The following is a 12,282-nucleotide window of genomic DNA, read 5'->3' on the forward strand; positions in this document are numbered from 1 at the left end:
TTTTTTTTTTTTTTTTTTTTTTTTTTTTTTTTGCTGTTAATACCTGTAAACATCACATGATTTGATGGTTTGAATGAAAAATTTTGATGTTTAAATAAAACAATTTGAAACTGTGAGATAATTTAAATGTATTTTTTTAATGTTGAACTAAAACATACCAAAAACTAAGGTTTAAAGAGTAATTTATCATAAAATGATCTAATATACATGCTATTAAAAAAATTTCGTGGGACTGGGGGACCATTGATCTTACAATGGTTCCTCCTTTGCCCTCTTGATCTTACAACTACTCTTCCTTCCCCAGTTTCTCTGATGATTGTTAGCATTTTTGTTGTTGTTGTTAGATTTCACACACACACACACACACATATAAGGCTGAGTTTAAGTTAGACTTGATGTAAACTTTAAGTAATATTATACCACTCAATATATTTTAGTTGGATGTGAATTTCACCATTGGATTACATTATTTTTGTATATTTTCCATGCTTGCAAAGTTTCAAGGTAATAAAAAATCAGTAGTTGTAAGGGGTTGGGCTGTGCTAGTGGTGTTGGGCTGCCTCCTGCTGCACTAAGCCCAAGTTTTCTGGCTAAGAGAGTCGGGACTAGCCTAGCTTCAGTTGGTTCGGCTTGTGCGCAAACTAGGCCAAATCTGCCAGGGACGTGTTCACGGCAGGTGAAACTGTTTCAGATAAATCGTGGCAAGCAGACATAATAATAATAATAAAATAAACAGAAAATATCTAGCCACTTTAATGGGGAATTGACCAAATAGCCCTTAAAATCAATTACAATAACAATACTATTTGTTTTCTTTTTTACGGAAGAGAAAAAGGCATAATAGAGGACATCAAATGTTTATAAGCATGGGTTAGTCGGAATATTAGAGGAAAATCGATCGGAAATTCAATTCGCAAGAGCAGAACCACAAAGGGGAGAATGTTCCTTCTCAAAGCAGTCAATCTCTCAGGAAAGAGTCCTGCCGTAGAGGTTAACTGCCCTGAAGGAAACGGGTCTAAGTGGTTTTCTGCGTAGGTACTCTCGAGTTTTGTTACAGAGGGCCAGATTTCATGAGGGAGAGAAGGGACTAATCTACCGGTGCATGCCCACCTTTATAATTCTCACTATTTCTATCTTTCTTCTCACTTCGTTTTCTTTGCTATTTCCTTTAAGTTTTCTATTACTTAGTCAAAGTTACGTTGTTCCTCCTCTTTTCTGTTCATGGCAAGACCCTCTTTTATAGTGCTTATCGTGACCCGATTTTACTGTTTTAACCCTTAACTCCCTTTGTCTGGTCTGGGTGTACTGACCGACCATCACTATTCTGTCTATGTGTCATCCTCCCATCGCCAGACAAGGAAGAGTATTTTGTTTGCTAGTTTGCCGTGGCACCATTTCCTGTTACGGCTTGGGTTATTTCTCTCTCCCTATCCCTCATGGCATGCACCTAATGGTTCCAACTCAGCTTGCCTCTTTTGGGTAGTAAACCATCCCAGCAGGACACCTCCCCGAAAGAGCCTGAGCCAGAACCATAAAAATAGATTTTCCCCTCTCCCCATCACCAAACCATGCCCTCTGATCCTTTAACCCCCCGACCTCACCATGCTCTGTATTGGCTAGGTACATGCCGGTGGTGCCTGGGCCTTGCGCGTGCCTTCACTCCATATGTGTCCAAAACTTGCCTGCTGCCCATTCGTCTACCGTGGTCTAGAGGCTTACCGTCCGTGTTTTTTGACCTCTTATGTGGGCTGCTCTTTGTTTTCCTACTCTTCTCAGGAGCTGAGCTTTATTTGATAATGGGTCTTTCATTTCATTGGCCCATTCCGGCCGTTTATTCCTTCTCGAAATGGCTTGGCATGACCATTGGTTTGCTTTTATTTATGGGCTCCTATGTCCCTTTTGGCTTTTCTTTGGGCATCCTCGGCCCTTTTGCTAATTCTACATTTCCATGGGTTTTTTACTAATTTCATTAGGCTTCCTTGGTCCAATAATCTTATTCTCATCCTTGGGGTTTATAGGCTTGCCATAAACCCCTTACTTTCTTAATTTGCATTACTTTGGGCCTGCGGCGGCCCTTTCTCGCTTTTCTACCTCATACACTGCCCATGGGATGCTATTTCTCTCTTTCCGGGTTTCTTTGAGCCCACTTGCCTCTTCAAGACTCATTTGTTTATTTCTTGGGCCTGTGATTCATTATTCCTGCCGCTTGGACCTAATGGTTTTGCTGTCTACTTTGTCAATTCTTTGTTGCCCTTGTTATTGGGTTTTCTCTCTTTCCACCTAGATTCTCACAAATGGCCCTCAACATTTAGCCTTCTGAACATATGAAACATTCCTGCGGTTCATATGTGAATGAAAAGACGTTTCTACCCTTCTCTCTTCTCATCTTTTTCTTCTTCTTTTTTTTCGTGGGTCTTTTTTAAGCTGTGGACCCTTTCTTATATATATATATATATAATATTTTCCTTCCTGCTGCGAACAGTGTTGTCTCTTCGAATTTCCCAGTTTGGCAATTATTCTTTAAGCATAGCCGTCGTTTCATTAATTTCATCCCATTTTGATGGCTGACCCGTCACCTTCCTTTGTGCTGTTATTAATGACCTAGGTATTTAAGGAAGAATCCTTTTGCACTTTAAACACAAACTTCTTCTTTTCCAAGAATACATATTCTTCGTCTCTTACTCTTCACTATCTTCTCATTTTCAAACACCCGTACCCATCTTCTTCGACTAAGTCTTCTCACCATGTCACCGGTGAAAAGCCAAGGCTCTTCCTGCCGTTAAGGGAAGGCAATCGCTTTCGACTCTCCCGTCGTTCCTGACGTAAGGGAGGAGACGGAACACTTCGATTCAGAGCAGTCCACTGGGGAAGAGACACGGCGCGACCCCAACAGTGAATACGCCCCTTTGATTGATCCGAGGTATGAAGCCCACCCTTACTTTCCAAAAGTTCCTGGTAACTATGCGCCACTGCCGCCGGGTCGCATATGGCTTGCCTTTGGACGACGAAACCCGACATCTCTTGGGCTCCGTTAGCATCTTTAATCTCGATCTAGCCATTCACCAAGGCATCTCACTTCCTGTACCCATTCATTTCGAATTTGGGTCCGGCACTGCCTTGGGTTGGAGAGAATGGGTTGATAGTGAGTTATCCGATACGGGTTTCATGGGGTTGTTGCAACGAGCCGGTGTCTTGAAAGTTATTGTCTCATCTCGCTGCCTGTCGAACTTTCGGGACCTCTACAACCTTCGACATTTGGTCCAATGGTGGTATACCACCAACCACACCTTCTTTTTCTCGTGCGGCGAACTCACCGTTACCCTCGAAGATGTGGCCAATCAGTTACTCCTGCCTATTCTTGGTGATGCCGATCCTGCCACTGTAGAGTTTTCTCCAGAGGAAGAGGCTATTAAGGTTGAATTGAGGAAAAAGATGGCCGGAAATGCCAAACTATCATATTGGGTTAGTTCTTCTTCTAAGTTTTCTGTAGTTGCTCGCCGCACGGCTTTTGTTGCGTTTTGGCTTTGCAAATTTATTTTTGGGTCCCACCCCTACTATGCCATAAAGCTTTTGTACTTTCATTTAGCAATCAAAATATCTGCTGGGGTGAGCCTGCCATTGACCCGCATGTTCCTGGGGCATATGTATGTCCAATTAGACATTCTTCGTAGTGATGAGAGTCAGGCTGGGTCCTGCCATATAGTTACCTCTTCCGTTCACTATACCATACTGCAGCAGTTGTTATTTAAGCGCTGTGCTCAATACTTGGCAAAGTGCAGATCTGCTTGCTTTGCTAGAGATAAGTACCAGACATGTCCGAGGGTAATTACTGACTTTTGTGGTAGGTTTGAGTCTAATTTTCTGCTTGCTTTCCGCTGGTCTGGCTTAAAGCCCATTGGCTATTCTATGGTTGAATATTTTAATGAGGGCGTTGGTTTTTATTGGAGGGCCTATAGAAACTTGGGTGTAAATTATACATGTATGGATTCTACCATGGGTTTGTTTGTTGACACCATTGGGACTACTACTCCCTTGGTTAGTTTTGATGAAACAGGGATTACTTATCTGGTAGCCACTAATGCCAAATGGCTGCCTTACCTAGCTGACAAAGGCATTAGGTTTGTTCACTATCCTGCTAACCGGGTGAGAAGGCAGTTTGGGTTAGATCAAGATATCCCCGATGACATTTCCTTCCTTATGGAATCTCCTATTTTAGTCCGCCCTTTCCTGCGGCATACTGCCTTTGAATTTTAGAGGCAGCGCTTTAGTGCTATTATAGTTCCTGGTTCACTAAGGGAGGGCCTCTGTACTCCTCCCATGCACGGTTATTGGCACGTGGTGATGACTACATTTATTTATGAGCTAATGGGTAGCCGTGGCTTCTCTCTTACTCCCCCTGATGGGCTAGGCATGGTCATCTCGGTTAACCCTCGCTTGCTTCTTCCTTCCAAATCTGTTTTGCCGTATGCTAGGAAACAGAATAGGTTAGCCATTTTTGAATGGGACGCAGAGAAAAAAAGATGGTACTGGCATGCTGGCGATTATCCTCTTAGTTTGGGGAAAAAGGTCAAAATAATAAACATCTCTGTACCTCGTAAGAAAGTTCCTGCCAAGCTTAAATCTGCCGACAAAGCCAAGCCTGCCACCCCACTACCACCTATAGGTGCTTCCCTGGCTAACAGAACTCGTGGTAGCAAAAGGAAGACAACCACTCATCATGTGTCTACTGCTGAGCGGAGGGTAAGTTATCTCTCCTTTTTTTTTGACAAAAATACCTTTTAACTTTGTTGCGGCTAACCTTGCTAATTTCCTCTTCCTCCTTCCTTTTAGTCTAAGCATAAGGAAGACTCGTCAGTTACCTGCCCTATCTTGCTTGATGGGCCCGAATCTGAGGTAAGTCTTTTTTTTTTTTTTTTTGTTTTTTTTTTGCACATGGTTCCTCTACCATGTGTCTTTTGTTTTGCTTAATAATTCCTTTGGTCTTCACGTTGGTATTTGCATTCACCTTCTTCCCCTTTTTTCTCCTTTTTTTTTAGGAGGAGCCCGAACCTCTATCCATATATCGCCTTACTGCCGAAGAGATTTCTGCCTCTATTGGTGTACCCATGGAAGGCTTTTTTGATGGGACTGATGTCATATTCGCAACACCTCCCTCTACTGCTGCACATAAGGCTCCTACCAAAGCTTCCACCCCTTCCGCCGAGCCGATACCCAGAGAAGAGGGTACTCATATCGAAGGGGTTGGTGAGACTACACCTTTGTTCACTGAGACACCCGCTCCTCCAGAGAGAGCCATTTCTCCTACCGCCGTTCAAACCAAGACCGCTCCTTCCGTTCTGCCACTTGTTATTTCAACCAGTGACCCTTTTGTAGCTATCTCCCAGGCTGCAAAGGGCGGTGGTTCCCTTGTTGTTACTCCTTCCTCCATTCCCGGTTCCGTTACCCGTGGTCCTGATACGGACTTATCCTCTGAGGGGTCCAATGACATTCTTGAGGATCCCAATGACGCGCCCATCCTAAAGAAGAGGATTTTTTATTCCGATGAAAAGGAGAGTGCTTCTCCCGAGCCTGACTTCATGGGTATGTATCTTTCCTCCCCTACTCTTTCCTTTTTTTTTTTTTTTTTTTTTTTTTTTTTTTTTTTGTACTTGTGTTTCATTTGCACACCTATCTCCTTGCTTGTAGAGACTTTTGAGGGGCCAAGAATTGCAGTAGGCATGGGAATGCCTGCTCCTACCACACCCGTAGCGCCCAATCATGTCGCACCTTCAGCGCCCTTTTCAGCCATACCTACTGCTCCTGCTTTTGCTGTACCTACAATACTTGATTCTGCTACACTCGTAGCCCCTATTCCTGGTAGCTCTGGCAAGTTTCCTTTCCCTTTTATTATATCCTCTTTTTTTTTTTTTTTTTTTTTTGTAAATCTTCTCTTCCTAGGCCACGGCTTCTCATTTTGCCTTGCGTTTTATTTATTTATTTTTTTTATTTTTTATATAGGTCCACTTCCTACTACCCCTTCTCAGTTTGAGGTGGGTAGCAGTTCCATCGCCATCCCAGATGATATTGCAACCTTCTTTGCCCGCTTTGACCAGCCGGAGGTTAACGACCTTGGCCCGGCAGACTTCTGGGCTTCTGGTCTTCCTTACGTGGATTTTTATGGCTTCCAAGTTCTTGAGGATTGTGTTTCTCACTTGGTGATGATCTACAACAGTCGTGGCAACTTTATGCAAGAATTCTGTCTTGACCGTTCTGCTAGGGAGCATTTCTTGAAGATGTTAGGATGCGTGCTGAACAACATTGAGCACGGCTTTATTGATTTTGTTTCTACCGAGAGAATTTTGCAGTGGAGAGCCGTGATTCAAGAGCTTATCAGCGTGGACTTTGCTGTGGAGTTTGTTCTTGATCACCTCCGTGAAGTTGCCTGAGCCCTTTTTATGAGAAGAGTTCAGCCAACCGTTGATGCTATAGATGCTCGTATCGAGCTTCTGAAGAAAGAGGTGGCGGATTTGGAAGGTTGTCGTGAGCGCCTTCTTTCCAGCGTTAGTGGGCCCAGTCGTTTTGGAGGCCAGACTCTCATTTCCGGACTCCATTGATGATGACGCAGTTCCCTTCCCTTTTCTTTGTTTTCCTGTTTTTGTTATGTCACACAGAACACTTATATGTTTCCTATAGTATTTATTTGGCGTGTGTTTGCCACAGTTTCGGTTTGTAATCATGACACTACACCTTGCTACTTCTTTTACTATTGCTATGACATGGTGCTAATATTTCGTACTTTTTCATTACATACTCATGAAAGCATGTTACAATTTTTTCTTCTGTGACATAGTCACTTGGAGGAATAAAAAGCAGTGAAGGAAACATAAAAGTTTTTTAACAAAAGAAAGGGACAACCACATAACTCTTTTCCCTAAGCAAAATAACGTTTCAGCCATTTCTCATTAATGGGATCCATCAAGTCCCTGCCATCTATTTGAGTTAGGCGATAATACCCACTTTGATGTGCTTTCCTTACCACAAGGGGTCCCTCCTAGTTTGATGCAAACTTAGATGGTCCTGCCAGACCTCGCCTTACATAGTCTGCCACCTTTAACACTAGTTGTCCTTTTGCAAACACTCTTTCCTTGGTCATTCTACCGTAGGCTTCAGTCATCTTTTGTCTGTATCTTCGGCTGTGTTCCTATGCTTCTTCTCTCTTTTCATCAAGCCGTTCTAGGTCCTTGAACCTTTCTGCCGCGAAGACTTCTCCCTCCTTTTCTTTTTCTCGCGTCTGCATGACCCTCAGGGACGGTGTTATTATTTCTGCTGGACTCACTACCTCAGTTCCGTAGACTAAGGAAAAGGGTGAAAAGTCTGTGGCTGACTTTGGTGAGTTTTTGTAAGCCCAGAGAGCATCTGGCAAGTGCGTCGCCCATCCTCCTGTATACTCTTGACTCATTTTACTGATGATCTTTATGAGAGTTTGGTTTGTTGCCTCTGCCTGCCCATTCCCTTGAGGGTAATAAGGTGATGACTTGTGGTGCTTGACTTGGTAGAACTCTAGCATCCTCTTTACATCACTGTTGACAAATGGTGTGCCGTTGTCACTGTTGATCCTGTGAGGCACCCCAAACCTCATAATTATATTTTCTTTGATGAAGTTTGCCACTGCTCCCCCTGTGGCCTTACGGAGTGGCACTGCTTCTGCCCAATTAGTAAAATACTTTGTAGCCACTAATATCCATATGTATCCACGTGATGGTGGGTTGACTGGCCCTACCAAATCTCGCCCCCAAGTGTGGAAGGGCCATGGGGTGACCATACTGTGCAAGCCCTGTGGATAGGTATGAATCAAGTTGGCTTGTACTTGACAACTGTGACACTTTTTTACAAATTCTGCCGCATCTCTTTTCATGGTTGGCCAGTAGTAGACCATCTGCAGTAGGCATCTGTAAAGCTTTTTCTTCCCCTGGTGTTCATCACATTCCCTTGAATGCACTTCTTTTATCATTTCTTTTGCTTCTTCAGGACCCAAACACCTCAAAGGGTCCCCATCATATCCTTTTTTGAAAAGGACCATGTTATGCAAGAAGTAAAGTTTTGCCAACCTCTTAAGCTTGTATCTTTCACTGTGCTTTTGTGGCAGGATGCCCTCTGTTAGGTACTGCGTGAAAGGGCTTCTCCAATCCTCGCTGACGAATACAGCATAACTTTCCTCCCTGTCTGCCGCAAGCTAGCAAGTCCCACACTGGGTTTGGACTTGATCTACATCTTTACCCATACTTGGCCAATAGAAGCCTGCCCTCTGAAGTTTGCAGTAAAGATTGACTTCTCCGCAGGACCCGCAAGTCTTGTCGTGTATTTCTTTCAATTTTCTCTGGGCTTTTTCCTGTCCCATGCATCTGGATAAGACCCCACCTGGCATCCTGCGGTACAATTTTTCCTTTACCAAGGTGTAGTCTTTTAGTTTCTTTAATTCTGCTGCATCGTCTCCCTTTATCAAGATTTCCTTTATGGGGATCCGCCAATCCCCTTCGCCCTGTTCCTCCCGGAACTTTTCCTTCAACACCTCAATGATGGATTCTTCCCTCATGCTGACTTCTATCTTAGTACTACTCCCTTTGAAGATTATTTGTGAACCCAGTGCGGCTAATGCATCCGCAAACCAGTTTTCGTTTCTCGAAGCATGCTCTATTTCGAAGGTTGAAAATTTTTCTTCCATTCTCTAGGCCATAGCTGTGTATGGGGCTAGGTTAGGCTCTTTTAAGGAAAAGCTTCCCTTGGCCTGGCAGACAACCAAGTTCAAATCTCCCAATACCCTCAAATGTTTGACTCCCATTTCGAGAGCCGTGGCAAGCCCGGTTAGGTAGGCTTCATACTCGGCCGTGTTGTTTGAATAGGGGAATTCCAGCTTAAATGACAGTGCCACTGCCTTGTCTTCTTCATAATACAAAACTACTCCCACCCCTCCGGAATGGGTAGTAGAAGACCCATCAAATTTTTATCAACTAATGTTCCCTGACTTCTTCTGCCATGGCTACTTCCCCTGAAACTTCATCATCCAGCGAGAATTCTTCCTCTCCTAGAAACTGTGCCAATAAATCTGTTATAGCCTGACTTTTCACTGCCCTAGGTGTCCCCATTCTCAAGTCGTATTGTGATAACTGTAGCAACTACTGGGATATTCTACCGAAGAGGATTGGCTGTTGTAACAGAGCTTTAATGGCATGAGATTTAGTCATCAGCCATACTTTGTAGGCCAAGAAATAATGATGCAACCTCTGTGAAGCGTATACAATGGCCAGGCATGCTCTCTTTGCCCTTGGGTAACGAGTTTCCGCATCTTTTAAGGCGTGACTGATGTAATATATTGGTTGCTCGGCACCACTCCCATCTTCCTGAGCAATTAATGCACCAATGGCATATGAGTTGGTGGCCAAATAAAGTAGCAGTGATCTTTTATGGATAGGAGCTTGCACCGTGGGGAGGTTCATCATTATCTGTTGTAGCCTTTTGAAGGCTGTCTGCTATGCTTCCCCCCACTCAAAACTTTGCCCCTTTTTGAGTAACTTGGTGAAGGCAGAGGTGATTGATGCCAATCCAGGGATGAATCTCCGAATATATGAAACTTTTTCTAAGAAGCTCTTTAACTCTTTTACTGTGGTCGGAGGTCTCATAGTTGCTATAGTTGTGGCTTTGGCCGGGTCCACGTCTATGCCCCTACTGTGAACCAAGAAACCCAAGAATTTCCTAGAGGACACTCTGAATGCGCACTTGAGGGGATTCATCCTTAACTTAAAAGCTCTGCATTTTTCGAATACCCTTTTCAACACGCAAAAGTGTTCTTCTCTCCTCCTTGATTTAACCACTATGTCATCCATATAGTCTTTTAGCTCCTAGTGCATCATATTGTGAAATATGGCCGTCATTGCTCGTTGATAAGTTGCACCTGCATTTTTTAACCCGAAGGGCATCACAGTATAGTAGAAATTGCCCATGGGTGTTCTAAAAGTAGTTTTCTCTATATCCTTTGGTGCCATCCTGACCTGATTGTATCCACTGAATCTGTCCATGAACGAAAATATGGCGCTTCTTGCTGTGGAATCTATTAGTAAATCCATGTTTGGCAATGGGAACTCGTCCTTTGGACAGACTTTGTTGAGATTTCTGAAATCTACACAGCATCTTATCTGGCCGTTCTTCTTCTTCACTGGTACTATGTTGGATAGCCAGCGAGGATGCTGAATAGGCTTGATGAATCCTGTGGCCAACAACTTCTGCACCTCTTTAACTATCTACCCTTCTATTTTTGTGTGAAATATCCTGGTAGGCTGGGCCAACGGCTTGGCCTCTGGGTCTACATTTAATGTATGCGCAACTAGCCCGGGATCCAGTCCTGGCATTTCATTGTAGTCCCAAGCAAAAATGTTTTTGAATTCTTTCAACAGCAGTATCAGTTCTGACTTCTCCTTTTCTGTCAAGCTCGCACTAATTGAGATAGGCCTTGGTTCTCGTGAACCAGACCCTAGATCAACTTCTTTCAACTCTTCCACTGCCACAACCTGTGTGTCCTTTTCTGCTGCAACTTCTTCATCCTTCTCTTCTTCTTTTCCCAAACTTTCTTCAACGATGCAACACGCCAAACTCTTGTGTTGCCCTTTTTGGGTGAGACCCACTTGCATCTCACCCGTGGACCCCACGCACCTTTATAACTTGTACACAATCTTGCCATCAAGTCCTCGAACCCTGATGCACTGAGGTGTTTCATCTGGCTCTACGGCAGACGCTTCTTTTCTTTTCTTCTTTCGTGCTAGTAGCTCTCTTAGATTGGGTTCTGGGTCACCTAGGACATCTTCCCACCTAGGCACGAAGGTTCCTCGCGGCTTTGAAACCGAGTTTTCCCCAGACGGAGCCCATTGGTCATAAAACATGGTTTCCAACAAGTGGGCTTCTGCCTGCTCAAATGGCAAAGGGTTTGCAGCCATGCGTATCATCCTGCTATTCAATCTTCCTTTCACACATTGGTGGTAGGTGGATGGGACCAATCGGTGTTTGTGTAACCAGGGCCTTCCCAAAAGCACATGATAGAATACTTCCATTCTGACCACATGGAAATGAGCTAAAGAAGCTATAGGGCCTACTTGCAACCACAACTGAATGTGGCCCGCGGTATACGCACCTCTTTCACCGAACCCTGTTACTTCCATCGGACATCCTTGGATCTTTCTTTCTGAAATTCCTGCTACTTGCAAGGTGCTCAACGGAATGAGGTTTACGGAAGCACCTGTATCCACCAAGGCCCTCTTGATGGGGATTTGATTTATGGATGTTGCTAAATAGAGAGGCCTTCTGTGATCCGGGTGTCCCACTTCCATATCCTCACTGCAGAACATGATTTCTGTTGATTCCTATAAGAGGGCTCTGTCTTCTGGCATTTCTGCTAATAGACACTTCTCCCCTGCCCCGAAGGCGATACTTACCAAAGCCTCTATGGCTATTTTCCTTTCTTTTACTGTAAGTTCCAACTGGTCAAATAGATTTTTGAATTTGGCACTTTGGTGTAGAGTGGTAATCGCCGTGGCAGGTAGGGCCAAGTTTTCTTCCTCGTCCTTTCCCGGGTCTACGCATATTATCACTGCTACTACACCCTTTCCCTTATGGTTTGGGAGTGGGTTTCTTTGGACTTCCTGTTGGGTTAGCTCCAATATACCTTCTTTAATCATGCGGTGCACCAACTTGCAAAGCGCCTAGCATTCTGTAGTGGGATGTTGTACATAGTTGTGTAGGCGGTAGAAGCAAGGATATCTCCTCTCTTCCTCCGTGGGCTCTCTGGAAACCTGGTTGGGTTTAAAGATCCCATTCGCTATCCATTTTTCTAGCAGCACATCCAACTCCTTTGGAGTACATGGTAAGGATGGGGGCGTATCATACTCCTTCCTTTCTATTTTCATTCTTCGCTCTCCAGTGGACACTGCCATAGCCTGCAGGGTTTTTCTTTTGTCTGAACTGGGTTTTACAAACTTAACCGTCTTTCTAGCTTTTTGCAATAGCTGTGCAAACTGGGAAATTTCTAGATTTTTTAGGACAACCTTGAATTCCTAAATCATGTTAGTCATGCACATTTCTACTAAGGTCCTTTCTTCACAGTGGTCATAGCAATCAAGTGCTATGTCCCTGAACCACTTGATGTATTCCATCAAATTCTCGCCATTCCTTTGCTTGGTCGCTTGCAGGGTTGCGAGTGTTACTGTTTCCTCTCCGTGGAAGTACTTAGTGCAAAATACATCCACCATGTCATCCCAA

This window comes from Quercus lobata, chromosome 9 (genome assembly GCF_001633185.2).
Source record: "Quercus lobata isolate SW786 chromosome 9, ValleyOak3.0 Primary Assembly, whole genome shotgun sequence".
In the NCBI taxonomy this organism is placed as follows: Eukaryota; Viridiplantae; Streptophyta; class Magnoliopsida; order Fagales; family Fagaceae; genus Quercus; species Quercus lobata.